The sequence below is a fragment of the Dromiciops gliroides genome, chromosome 1 (assembly GCF_019393635.1).
Source record: "Dromiciops gliroides isolate mDroGli1 chromosome 1, mDroGli1.pri, whole genome shotgun sequence".
In the NCBI taxonomy this organism is placed as follows: domain Eukaryota; kingdom Metazoa; phylum Chordata; class Mammalia; order Microbiotheria; family Microbiotheriidae; genus Dromiciops; species Dromiciops gliroides.
Window position 1 is genome coordinate 259,881,391 of NC_057861.1, and position 11,282 is coordinate 259,892,672.

The following is an 11,282-nucleotide window of genomic DNA, read 5'->3' on the forward strand; positions in this document are numbered from 1 at the left end:
CAAGATGCTCTGCATCCTGAGCAAGAGGGAAATCCTTCAGTCACACATGGGCCAAAATATATTATTTCTTGTGAAAGAACATACTCACCTGCTTGTCTTCATTTATAAATTGGTTGTCTAAAACTTGGACATAACATATTTTGGTTTTTTCCCCAAAGAAATAATGTTACAAGAGGATTTAAACTGGAAGGGATCTTAGACAAAACACTGAGCTAGGCAGAATTGCAAGGGATGTCTAATCCAACATCCTCATTTTAAAGCCCAGGGAACAATTTATGTCAAAATGCACACAAGCAGTGTCATAGGCAGGATTTGAACCAAAATGCTGATTCCATTGGAGTCTTTCCTTTGTAGCCAGCTCCTTAATTTTACAGATGAAGAAATTTAGGCCCTGGGAAGTTAAATGACTCCTCAATGGTCATACAAGTATAAAGAGGCAAAGCCAAGATATTAGTTCAGATCTGCCTCCAACTAAGAATCTGGGGTCCTGAAGGAATGAGGAAGGACACCTCCTGTACTCTCCTAGCAGCTTTTCCCCACCTTTGTCCTTTCTCCATTTTTGCCATGCTTTAGAATTTCCAAGTTATTGTGATAGACTTGACTCTTCTAAGCAATATAATGGTCCAGGATGGTTCCAGGGGACTCATAATGGAAAATGCTCTCCAAATCCAGGAAAAAAAAAAAAAAAAGCAAAAACCTGTGGAATCTGGATGCAGATTGAACCACACTATCTCTATTTTTTTTCTTTTTTGAGGTTCTTGCACAGCATGACTAATGCATAAATATGTTTGATGTAATTGTACAAATATAACCTATATCGAATTGCTTGCTGTCTTGGGGAGGGAAGAGGAAGGGAAGGGAGGGAGAAAAAATTGAAACTAGAAATCTTATAAAAACAAATGTTCCAAACTATCTCTACATATAACTGGAAAATAAAATACTTTTATGGAAAAAAAGAATTTCCAAGTTATTTCTAAATAGCAAAGAAGGGCATTTATTTCTATGTATTATAAGCCTGCTATCTATAAAGTCAGCAATATATTTCCTTTGCCTTCACCAAACACCATTTAAGTGTTAATGATGGGGAATTACCCACTGGTTACTTTCATTCACACATTTATTGAAGGGATAATAAAGTTCCAAGTTAAAGCCCATACACAAACAACCACAATAAAAGATGAGAATTCTTAGGCCTAAAGAGTTAACGTGTATAGTTGGAAGGAATAGGAAAAGCATTATGGAAAATGGAGCATTCAAGCTGAGCCTTAAAGACTTACAACTGCAAGAAATAGGGCGAAAGGGCATTCTAGATAGAAGGATATGAGCAAGGCAACTGGCAGTTTAAAAAAAAAATTACTCTCCTGGAATATTCCAGGGGAAAGAGAATGTGTGCTTAGACTAAGGTGGTCGTAACAGAAATAGAAAAGGGGCAAAGAGTGACACTAAGATGGAGTGCTAGGAAGCAAACTCCCTCCATAAAACTCCTCACAACAGTTGTATAAAAATGCTCCAGCCTAAATTCAGAAAAAAGTCACAGTGAACTGTTTGTCCTGCCCAGTTTTGCATAGGGAAACATACATGGAGATCTGTAGACAGTCAAACCAGGAGTGTTCCAGACCAGCACTCCAGGGGGCCTAGAGTAGGCTGTGCACTGGGGTGTGGAGGGAAGGGGCAGTCCCAGATCCCTACCAGGGCATCTGAAGATTCATTATCAAGGCATTCCATTCAGGACAGGTGCAGGCTGGAAATGTCACCTATTACTGAGTTTCAGGTCACAGATCTGGGAAGAATGACAAAGCAGATCTTCACATGGGTGTGGGTTCCCCAGGTAGGGAGGCCCTGGGTGCTGGTAGAGAAAGGATGAAATTCAGACACCAGCAGCAGCAATGGTATTGTGGTTCAAACTTCAGGTAAAGAGCTAGTCTCATTTCTAGCATCTAGCCCAACATTCAGAAGAATAACCGGGACAGTGACCCAAACGAAAGAAGTGCCTAGAATTCTGTCACTCCAAATCAGCGAGCTGACAGGGATCCAGCAGCAATCTAATCAAACTGCAAATGGGGTGAGTTCATGGGCTTGTTATACAGACCAAAACCCACCTCAGGAACTGGAAGAGCAGAAACTAGAAGTACAGCAATCAGACTTGCCCTGGAACACTGCACACATTTTTAGTTCCCTGGCCTTTCCCTAAGATTCTGGAATAACACAACCGTCAATACTCCAAGGAAGCAGCTCCAGAAGTGAGGAGAGACCAACTAACATCAACTCTGAAGTAGGGAAGAAGACTAGAAGTATAAGCAAACAAAAAGAATTTCACTGTAAAGAGCTATTATTGGGGGCAGGGAAGTTCAAGACACACACTCAGAAGAGAATGACTCCAAAATATGTAAAAAGTGTCAGAGAAAAACATAGCTTGGGCACAAAGTCAACTAGAATGCCTAGAAGAAATGAAGCAAGATTAAAAAGATAGAGAATTAAAACTTTTTTTTATAAATGGAGTACCTGAGTAAAAAAAATGTAAAAGAATGAAAGCAGTGTTTAGAAACAATTGCAAAGGGAATTAATTAATGACAAGACACAAGGTATGAAACCCTGCCCAAGCAAAATAACTCCCTAAAAACTAGAATGAGAAATTAATGATTCCATGAGAAAACAAGAATACCAAAAAAGTCAAAAGACTGCCTATGTGCATGGGGGGCGGGGGGGGGGGGGGGAGACAGAAGTAACCAAGTATACAGCAGCAAAAAATCAAAAACAAAAACTTGGAAAACAGAAGAAAAAACCTCAGAACCACTGAACTATCTCAATCTTTTTTTTTTTTTTTTGGTGAGGCTATTGGGATTAAGTGACTTGCCCAGGGTCACACAGCTAGTAAGTGTCAAGTGTCTGAGGCAAGATTTGAACTCAGGTACTCCTGACTCCAGAGCCAGTGCTCTATCCACTGTGCCACCTAGCTGCCCCTATCTCAATCTTTAACAAAAAGCAGAGCCTACAAATTATACTACAAGAAATATTAAATAACTACTACACAGATCTTAGAACTAGAAATCAAAAAAATCCATGTCACTACTTGAAGCAAACCCCAAAATGAAAACTCACAGGAATATTGCAGTTAAAATCCAGAATGTCTAGAATAAAAATAATGAAAACAGTCAAAAGGAATTCCAAACACCGAGGAACCACAGGCAGGATCACACATGAATTAGCACCACTATAAGGTGCTCTAAGATGCTCTAATTTAGTAAATGATATTCCAAAAGGCAAAAGATAGGAGCTTATTGAAAATAAAACAGGGCTTGCAAGTATTACTGATAAAAGAAATGTGGTGGGGGCAGCTAGGTGGCGCAGTGGATAAAGCACTGGCCCTGGATTCAGAAGTACCTGAGTTCAAATACAGCCTCAGACACTTGACACTTACTAGCTGTGTGACCCTAGGCAAGTCACTTAACCCCCATTGCCTGCAAAAAAACAAAAACAAGAAATGTGGTGGGGGCAGCTAGGTGGCGCAGTGGATAAAGCACTGGCCCTGGAGTCAGGAGTACCAGAGTTCAAATCTGGCCTCAGATACTTGATACTTACTAGCTGTTTGACCCTGGGCAAGTCACTCAACCCTTATTCCCCCCCCCCCAAAAGAAATGTGGAGACACTCTGAAGTTCAATCATTAAATTAAAACATAAAAAGGTAAACATGAATGAACAATGATAAAGAACTAAACAAAGAAAAAACTGCTTACACAATCAAATATAGGGAGATGATACATGTCCTCTCTGATCCCTATCATCTTCAGGGTTCACAGAGAAAATACAATGACAGGGACAAGAGTGACTGAAATTTGAACCTCTCTCATCTGAATTGGTCAAAGTGGGAAGAATACACACAGAAACAGCTGAGAAGTACATTTTACTGACATAAAAATAGAGTAAAAAATGGAGGGGGGAGAATAATATGTATTTATTATATACACAAATATTTATGACTCTTTATGAATGGCAAGGAATTGGAATTTATGGGGGTGAACTGATGAACAAGTTATGGTATATGAATGTGAGAGAGTACTATTGTGCTGTAGTCTTACCAACAAAAACCTCAATTCCAGAGGATAAACGATGAAATGAGGAATTGGGATGACAACCAAGAATCACCTACCCAGCAAAACTCTGCATGATCTTTCAGAGGAAAAAATAGGACTTTAATGAAAAAGAGGACTTTCAGATATTTGTGATGAAAAGACCTGAACTGAAGGGCAAATTTGACTTTCAAATACAAGACCCTAGAGAACTATAAAAAATTGGAGTTGGGAGACATGCCTGGGGTCGTACAGTGGGTGACTGTCTTGTGTCTGAGGCAGGGTTTTGGCTGGGATCCCCCTGGGTCCAAGGTCCAAGGGTGATGCTTTGTCCACTGTGTCACCTAGCTGCCCCATGATGACATCTTTAGGGTTAAATTGAGGGGTGAGGGGAAGGCAGTGGGGGAGGGGGAAGGGCAGAGGTGAAATCCTACATGAAAGAAACAGGAAAAGGCTTATGGAGTGGGGGAAGAGATGGGAGAGGGGCAGGACAGTAAATGAATTTTACACTCATAAGAAAAGGCTCAAAGTATGTAAACTCATCAGAGCTGCCTCAAGGAGGGACTAACACACACACACCCAAATGGGTGGAGTAATCTATTTAATCTGGGCAGTAAATGAGCCTAACACTCATCAAAATTGGCTCAAAGACCTCAATCTCATTAGAATTGGCTCAAGGAGGGAATAATGTACACACTCAATTGGATGGAGTAAGTCCTGCAGGAAAATAGGAGGGGAAGGGGATAAAGAAGGAAGGGCAGATTGGGGGAGGGGAAAGACAGAAGCAAATCCCTTTTGAAGAGTGATAGGATGAAAGAGGGACAATAGAATATTATGGGGAAGGGAATAGGATGGAAGGGAAACAGTTAACAATAATAGGAAAAAGAGAAAAGGGGGAAAAATTGTACAAAAAATATTTATAGCAACTTTGTGGCGGCTAAGAATTGAGAACCAAGGGAATGTCCATCAATTGATGAAAGATGGAAGAAGCTATGCTATATGATTGTGGTGTAATGGTCTTGTGCTATAGGAAATAAACAGGATGATCCTAGAAAAATCTGTAAAGACCAATGAACATCGATGTATAGTGAAGTGAGCAGAGCTGGGAGGACATTGTGCATAGTGACAGCAGTATTGTTCAATGAGCAATTGTGAATGACTTATCTACTCTCAGCAATGCAATGATCCAAGACAATCCCAAGGAACTAACGAGGAAGCTTACTATCCACCCCCACAGAAAGAACTGATAAAAAGAACACTTGTGGATTGTACATATATAACCTGGTTGTGATCTTGTGGAGGGGGGAGGAAAGGGAGGGAGGAAGGGAGAAAAATTTGGAACTCTAAATCTTATGAAAAAGAATGTTGAAAACTACCCTTACATGTAACTGGAAAAAATAAATGTTTGTTGCTTAAAAAAAACAACTGAGGCAAACAGGGTTAAGTGATTTGCCCAAGGTCACACAGCTAGTAAGTGTCTTGAGGCCAAATTTGAACTCAGGAAGGAGTCTTATTTGGAAACCCAATGCTCTATGCACTGGGCCACAAGCTGCCCCCTTCTTAAACTGTCCAAGGTGCTAAGGACACAAATAAAAAAATGAAACAATTCTTGTCCCTAGAAAGATTATTACTGGCAGAGACATGTGCACAAATGAGCACATACAAAATAAATAGGTGTCTTAAAAGGGATAGGAATAGAAGTTAGGGGATGATACTTGAACTGAAATCAGAAACAGAAAATGGAGGGGGGGAGGGGGAGTCAATTCAAGACATAAAACTGGAAGATTAAGTGTCATTTGTGAGGAACAGCACCAAATACAGTATGGTAGGAACATAAGAGTTTGGGGTAAGGACTGAAATAAAATAAGTCTGAAAAGATATGTTAGGGCCAGGTTATTAAGACTTAGAAATACAAGAGTTTTTTCTTTTTTTATTTTTTCATAAAGGAACAACTGGAATTTAGGGAGTAGCCCAGTTATATGGTCAAACCTGAAGTTTAAGAAAATCATTTACAGGCAGGTCTGGGAAGGAAATAAGATGAACCTACTTATGAAATACGCTGACATCTCAAAGGCAAATGTGTTTTGTAAGTAGTTGGAATCATTAGGTCTGTAACTCAGGAATGAAAGCAGAACTATACCAACCGCATAGTATTTGATAGCTGCAGCCACGGGAAAGAGTAAGAGTATAAGAGAACATATACAGACTAGGGCTAGACTTGAAAGAACACCTCCAGTTTAAGCAGGCAGGAAGGGGAGCTAGTATAGGAAATATTGAGAGTTATTAAGAAAGGTAAGAGAAAAATTAGGCGAGTACTATGTTACAGAAGCTAAGGGAAAAAGAAAATTTCAACCATCATAAAGCTGCTTAGGCTGTGGAGCTCTTTAAATATGTACCTAACATTCTGAGTCAAAATAAAAAAATTAGTCTGCTGTATGTGCATGTAGACTAATCACATTTAACAGGCAAAAGGCAAAATATATTACTACTGCAAACAATGGATTCCAATATTTTAGAAGACCAGCAGCTTTTCTCATGCTGTCTGGCAGTCCTTTTTTTACTTTTTTTTGGGGGGGGGGTGAGGGGGGGACGCAGGGCAATGAGGGTTAAGTGACTTGCCCAGGGTCACACAGCTAGTGTCAAGTATCTGAGGCTGGATTTGAACTCAGGTCCTCCTGAATCCAGGGCAAGTGCTGGCAGTCTTAAGATTTGCCCTATGTCCCTCTCTCTGCTCTATGATTTCCATAACAAAGTTCTGAGATCCTAGTGTGGGCACCCCAGTTAGACTTCATCTTGTCACTGTCCATCCCCTCTGGTTTCCCTCCTTCCACTTTTGGTCTCTCTTGTTCTATACCTCATTCTCTCAGAACAAGAATTCCTGGTGTATTCTTGTCTTCCAAGGTGACAAACAGCTAATGTTCGAACTTATTTGACTAATAGGAAGTCTCCCTCAGTGTTCTTCCAGTTTCTAGTCTTGAAATATTTTTCTATTGTATTAGCTTTTATAAATTATAATTAAAATGTATAGAACATGAGGCTCCATGACTTCAACTGAAAATTATACATGTAAAATTTATGTGCACACATGTGCAATATACAAAACAGAACTGAGATTCTTCCCCCTTTATACCCCCACAGTCCCTCTTTTAAATTTCCCTATTTCTGTCAAAAGCATGGAGTATATGAGCCAGATTTGCAACACAGTTGTTATCCTCACCCCCCCCCCAATTCTTCCTAATCCCACATATCCCATCAGGACCTTTTACCTGAATATTTAAAGTGCTTCCTCTAATGAAGTCACTTTCTCCCCTTCCCAATACCTCCCTCCACACTGTAGTCAGTGTTATGAAAGCAGAGTACTATGTTATTCATTAAACTTCAGGGACTCCCTATTAAATCTGAATCAAATACAAACTTTTGCGTTTTAAAGACCTTCACAATATCCCCCTCTTTGCAGACTTTACAATCTACTCAAACTGGTCTAGATCAAAGCTTCTTAAACTGTAGCTTGAGATACCATATGAATGTAGTGATTGTGAAAAAAATTGCCAACAGTAAAAGGTTATGTATACCTATTTTACACACCTATATACCCAGTGTCAAGTAAAAATTTCTCAGGCAAAAAGGGATCACAACTGGAAAAAGTTTAAGCAGCCCTGTTCTAGATATTCCTCTCACGCAAAATGGCATGCATTAACTGTCTTTGTAAAGGCTATCTATCCCAAATGCATGGAATATACTCCTTCACCTCAGACTTCCCAGTTTCCTTCAAAGTAGGACCTCTAAATTTTTCTTTCCTGGTACTCTCTAGATGCTAATAATGTATGCCTCCTTCAAAATTACCTTGTATTTTGTACATATAATATACAAGTTGTCAACTCCATAATGAGTAAGCTCCTGGAGGGCAGGAATTTGTTTTTATTTTTTTAACTTTGCAGAACAGTACTTAGCTGGCACTTGATGAATACTTAGATAACTTGATTTATTAATCATTATTTTCACACTAGAGAAGCAAGCAGCCTTAGAATTACAAAGACTTGCATTCAAATCCTACTTTAAATGCACACTTTGTTACCAAGAGCAAGTCACAGAACTTCTTAGTTCCCCCAAGGCAATTCTATAAGACTATAAATTATAGATAAATTGCTAATCAGAAAAGGGAGTTTCTATACTGGAAGTTCCCCAGCTGGATGAAATCACCGAAGTCTGGAACAACAAAAACACTCCTGTAAAATTTTCAAGTAATGCCAGAGATTTCACAGCTGTTAACTTCATGAGATAAGAAAAACAAAAACAAAAACGAAACAACCATTTATAGCCTGCATGAAATTTGATGAAATCACAGATCCCTAAGCATATTTTTACCTATATAATACTATTTATAAAGTTATACTCACAATGTCACAAAATGTATTAATTTTCTCTTAAAAAGCTACTAATCCTTGGGAAAAAGACTCAGTTCTGCTACCTTGATTAAATCAAAACCTTTTAGACTTTAGTTTCTTAATTTCTAGAATGAAAAAGTTGTGAATTGGATTATCCCGAACTTCTTTCACTAATGTTTCAATTCAAATTTTTAAAATAACCAAAAGCAAGACATTGCACTTACTATATGATTCTATGTCTAAAACTGAAATAATTTCTATACTGAAATCAGCTCTTTCCAACTATGTCTTTTCTTCAAGTCTCCATTCTTTCATTCTCCTGGACATAGTTCCTGTTCTATGTTACATCCAATTCCCATGGCTTTTCCTTCTAATTTCTAATTTGCCTTCATCTTTATTTCCACAGCTACCACTTCCATTAAAACCTAGCTCGCCTCCATAATAGGATTATTAGAAGTTTCCTACCTAGTCAGTCTTCTTTCCCTATTTTCAAATCATGTTGACATACAAAGGAATAAAGATAAAATCAAAGCTCCAGAGTACATGAACGATTAAGTCTACTGGAATAATTTCTTTATTTTGCAAGTTTTGAAGCATTTCAAAAGAATACCAAAACAAGTCATTATTAAATCAGTCTATCACAATTGTATTAATAAGAGTGGCCACTAAAATTCCACCCTCTGTCCTAAACACTTACAGTTCCCTTTAATTATTCAAATTTTTCAGACTATATGCTGCCGGCATTGTTCTGAGCTTGAGTAAAGGTCATATTAACATGCCCTCCAAGCATAAAATTGTACTCAGCACATAGTATAAAATGTTCAACAATACTAGGCAAATGCAATCAACGCAATTTCGAAAAGCATTTCTTCTGAAAAATGTCCAATGCAATATTAATCAGCTAAATTTCTAAAGTTTACTATACAGAAGTCAACTTCCATTTCTCCAAACACAAATCCCCCTCTGTGGTTTACTCAAACATGTTTAAACCTTTGCTTATTTTTCCTTGAAATACAGTCTATTTCTAAGGTTACCGTTCTTTCTCATCTTTCCCTAATTACCAAATCTGAGTTTAAGGAACGCAAATTCATTTTAACATGAATAGAAATAAAACATAAATTAAAGCTACTTAAAAATGCGTAACATATATGGATATTGATACAAATGGGGTTCTTTACGATCATAGACCGAGTTCTAGAGCCGGCTCTGCCAAGTACTTCTAAAATTTCTGTTCTGTTTCCTTAATATCAAAAGTTTGTTTTAGTTTCGCATTCGACAGGCTTTACAAGGCAATTTGAAAATGTTTATATTTTGGTAAAGGTTGTAGCTAATACAAAGGTGTATTTACTTCCTCACAACACAAGTGCTTCAGATAGTATTATTGGACCTATTTTTTACCTACTGTAAATGCATGGGGGAGGGGAGGATGTCCGAAAGTACCCCCCAGCTAAGTACCTTTCACTGTACTCTATTCTTTTAGCAAGCCCTTCTTTATTCCCTGGCTCAACCTTTACCTCTTTTCCTCCTCTTTTCGTCAGTCACCCCCGACCCCAACCCCGCCTCGTTCAGCACTCAGGTTTTCTTCTTTTTCACTTTCAGAAATGTTGCATGACCCCCTAACAGCCTTTGTATATAGCCATGGGGGCGGGGGAAGAGGGGTCACAGTCTACTGAGCTACTGCCCTCAAGCCCCCCCGGCCAGGTTTGCACATCACGGTCCCACCTCCCAGGGGATGCCTGGGTGCAGGGTTCGCAGGCATTTCCAGCTGCTTGTTTACTTGCAGCAAAAGCAGCAGCAGCTGTAGTAGCAGCACCAGGAGCATGGGCAGGTCGGGATCTCCCAGTCAGTGGCGCACCAAAATTGCAGCCGTGGTGGGGGGCGGGGGAGGACGGAGAGCCAGCCCCGTCCCCCTCCTGCATCCCTAACACGCCCCCCCTCCTCCACCCTGACACATCCCCCCAAAACCCCCCCCCCGCCAGTTTCCTTCCCCACCACTCACTCCCGGTCACACTCGGAAGGGGCCCCTCGTCCTCACACCGCTGCTGCGGGCAAACTCGCCATGGCTGCTTATTTTGAAAAGGGTGTGAGGGGGAAGCGGGGATTTCCGAGCCTTACCTGCCCCTGCCTTCTTCAGCTCGCCCCAAACGGGTAGTGCAGCAGCTCCAAAACATCGGCCCAACCCACCACGTCGGCTGCAGGGCCCCTCGTGACGTCGACACCACAACAACAACAACGACTGCCGCCGTCGCCGCCTCAGGCGGCCTCCGAGGAGGGGGGAGGGGGAGGAGGAGGTCGGCCCAGGGCCCGGCTGGCTCGCCTCCTCACTGCCGACCCGGGGCGCGGAGCATGCGCACGAGAGCCGGGAGCCCCGGGGCACCGGCCGGGCGGTGACGCCGGAGATCAACAAGTCCCTGAAACGCCCCCCTCGCTTCCCTCCCCTCCTCCCTCGAACAGCCTCTGCCTGCCAGTCCCAAATAACGCGAGGTCTGTGTTGGGGCTTGGGGGGGAGGGGGGGGCTGTCTTTAGCAGATCCCGCGAGAGCAGGACCCCGCCCCCATTCCCCCTACCCTTACCCTTACCCCGGCTGGAGAAGCTACAACTGAGGCGATGGGTGGGGGAAAGGACGGGGTAAGAAAGGTCCTTGATCTTCATAGAGCCGCAATCCAGGAGCCCCGGAGCGAAAGGACTGAAGGATGGGGAGGCTCTGCTCAGGCCGGGCTGGAGCGCGGGGATGGAAGTCGGCGCTGATTCCCGGCGGTGCCGCGCGCCCCCGTCCAAAGTTGGTGCTTTGCCCTCCCTGCTCCCAAAGCCTCGAGGTCCTGAGTCTTAG

The 11,282-nt window shown here is 41.4% G+C and overlaps 1 protein-coding gene across 4 annotated transcripts in view; it reads right to left on the reverse strand.

Moving 5' to 3' along the window:
• PCMTD1 (protein-L-isoaspartate (D-aspartate) O-methyltransferase domain containing 1) overlaps positions 1-10,913 on the reverse strand; it is a 50,224-nt gene extending 39,311 nt beyond the window's left edge. For 2 of the 4 annotated variants that reach the window (XR_006352844.1, XM_043964832.1), the window contains exon 1: positions 10,568-10,704. The gene's annotated coding sequence lies outside the window, so the exon portion shown is untranslated. Of the gene's footprint in view, positions 1-10,567 lie in introns of all 4 variants that reach the window. The other 2 variants (XM_043964836.1, XM_043964833.1) reach the window with 2 other exon arrangements.
• Positions 10,914-11,282: the final 369 nt, after the last annotated feature.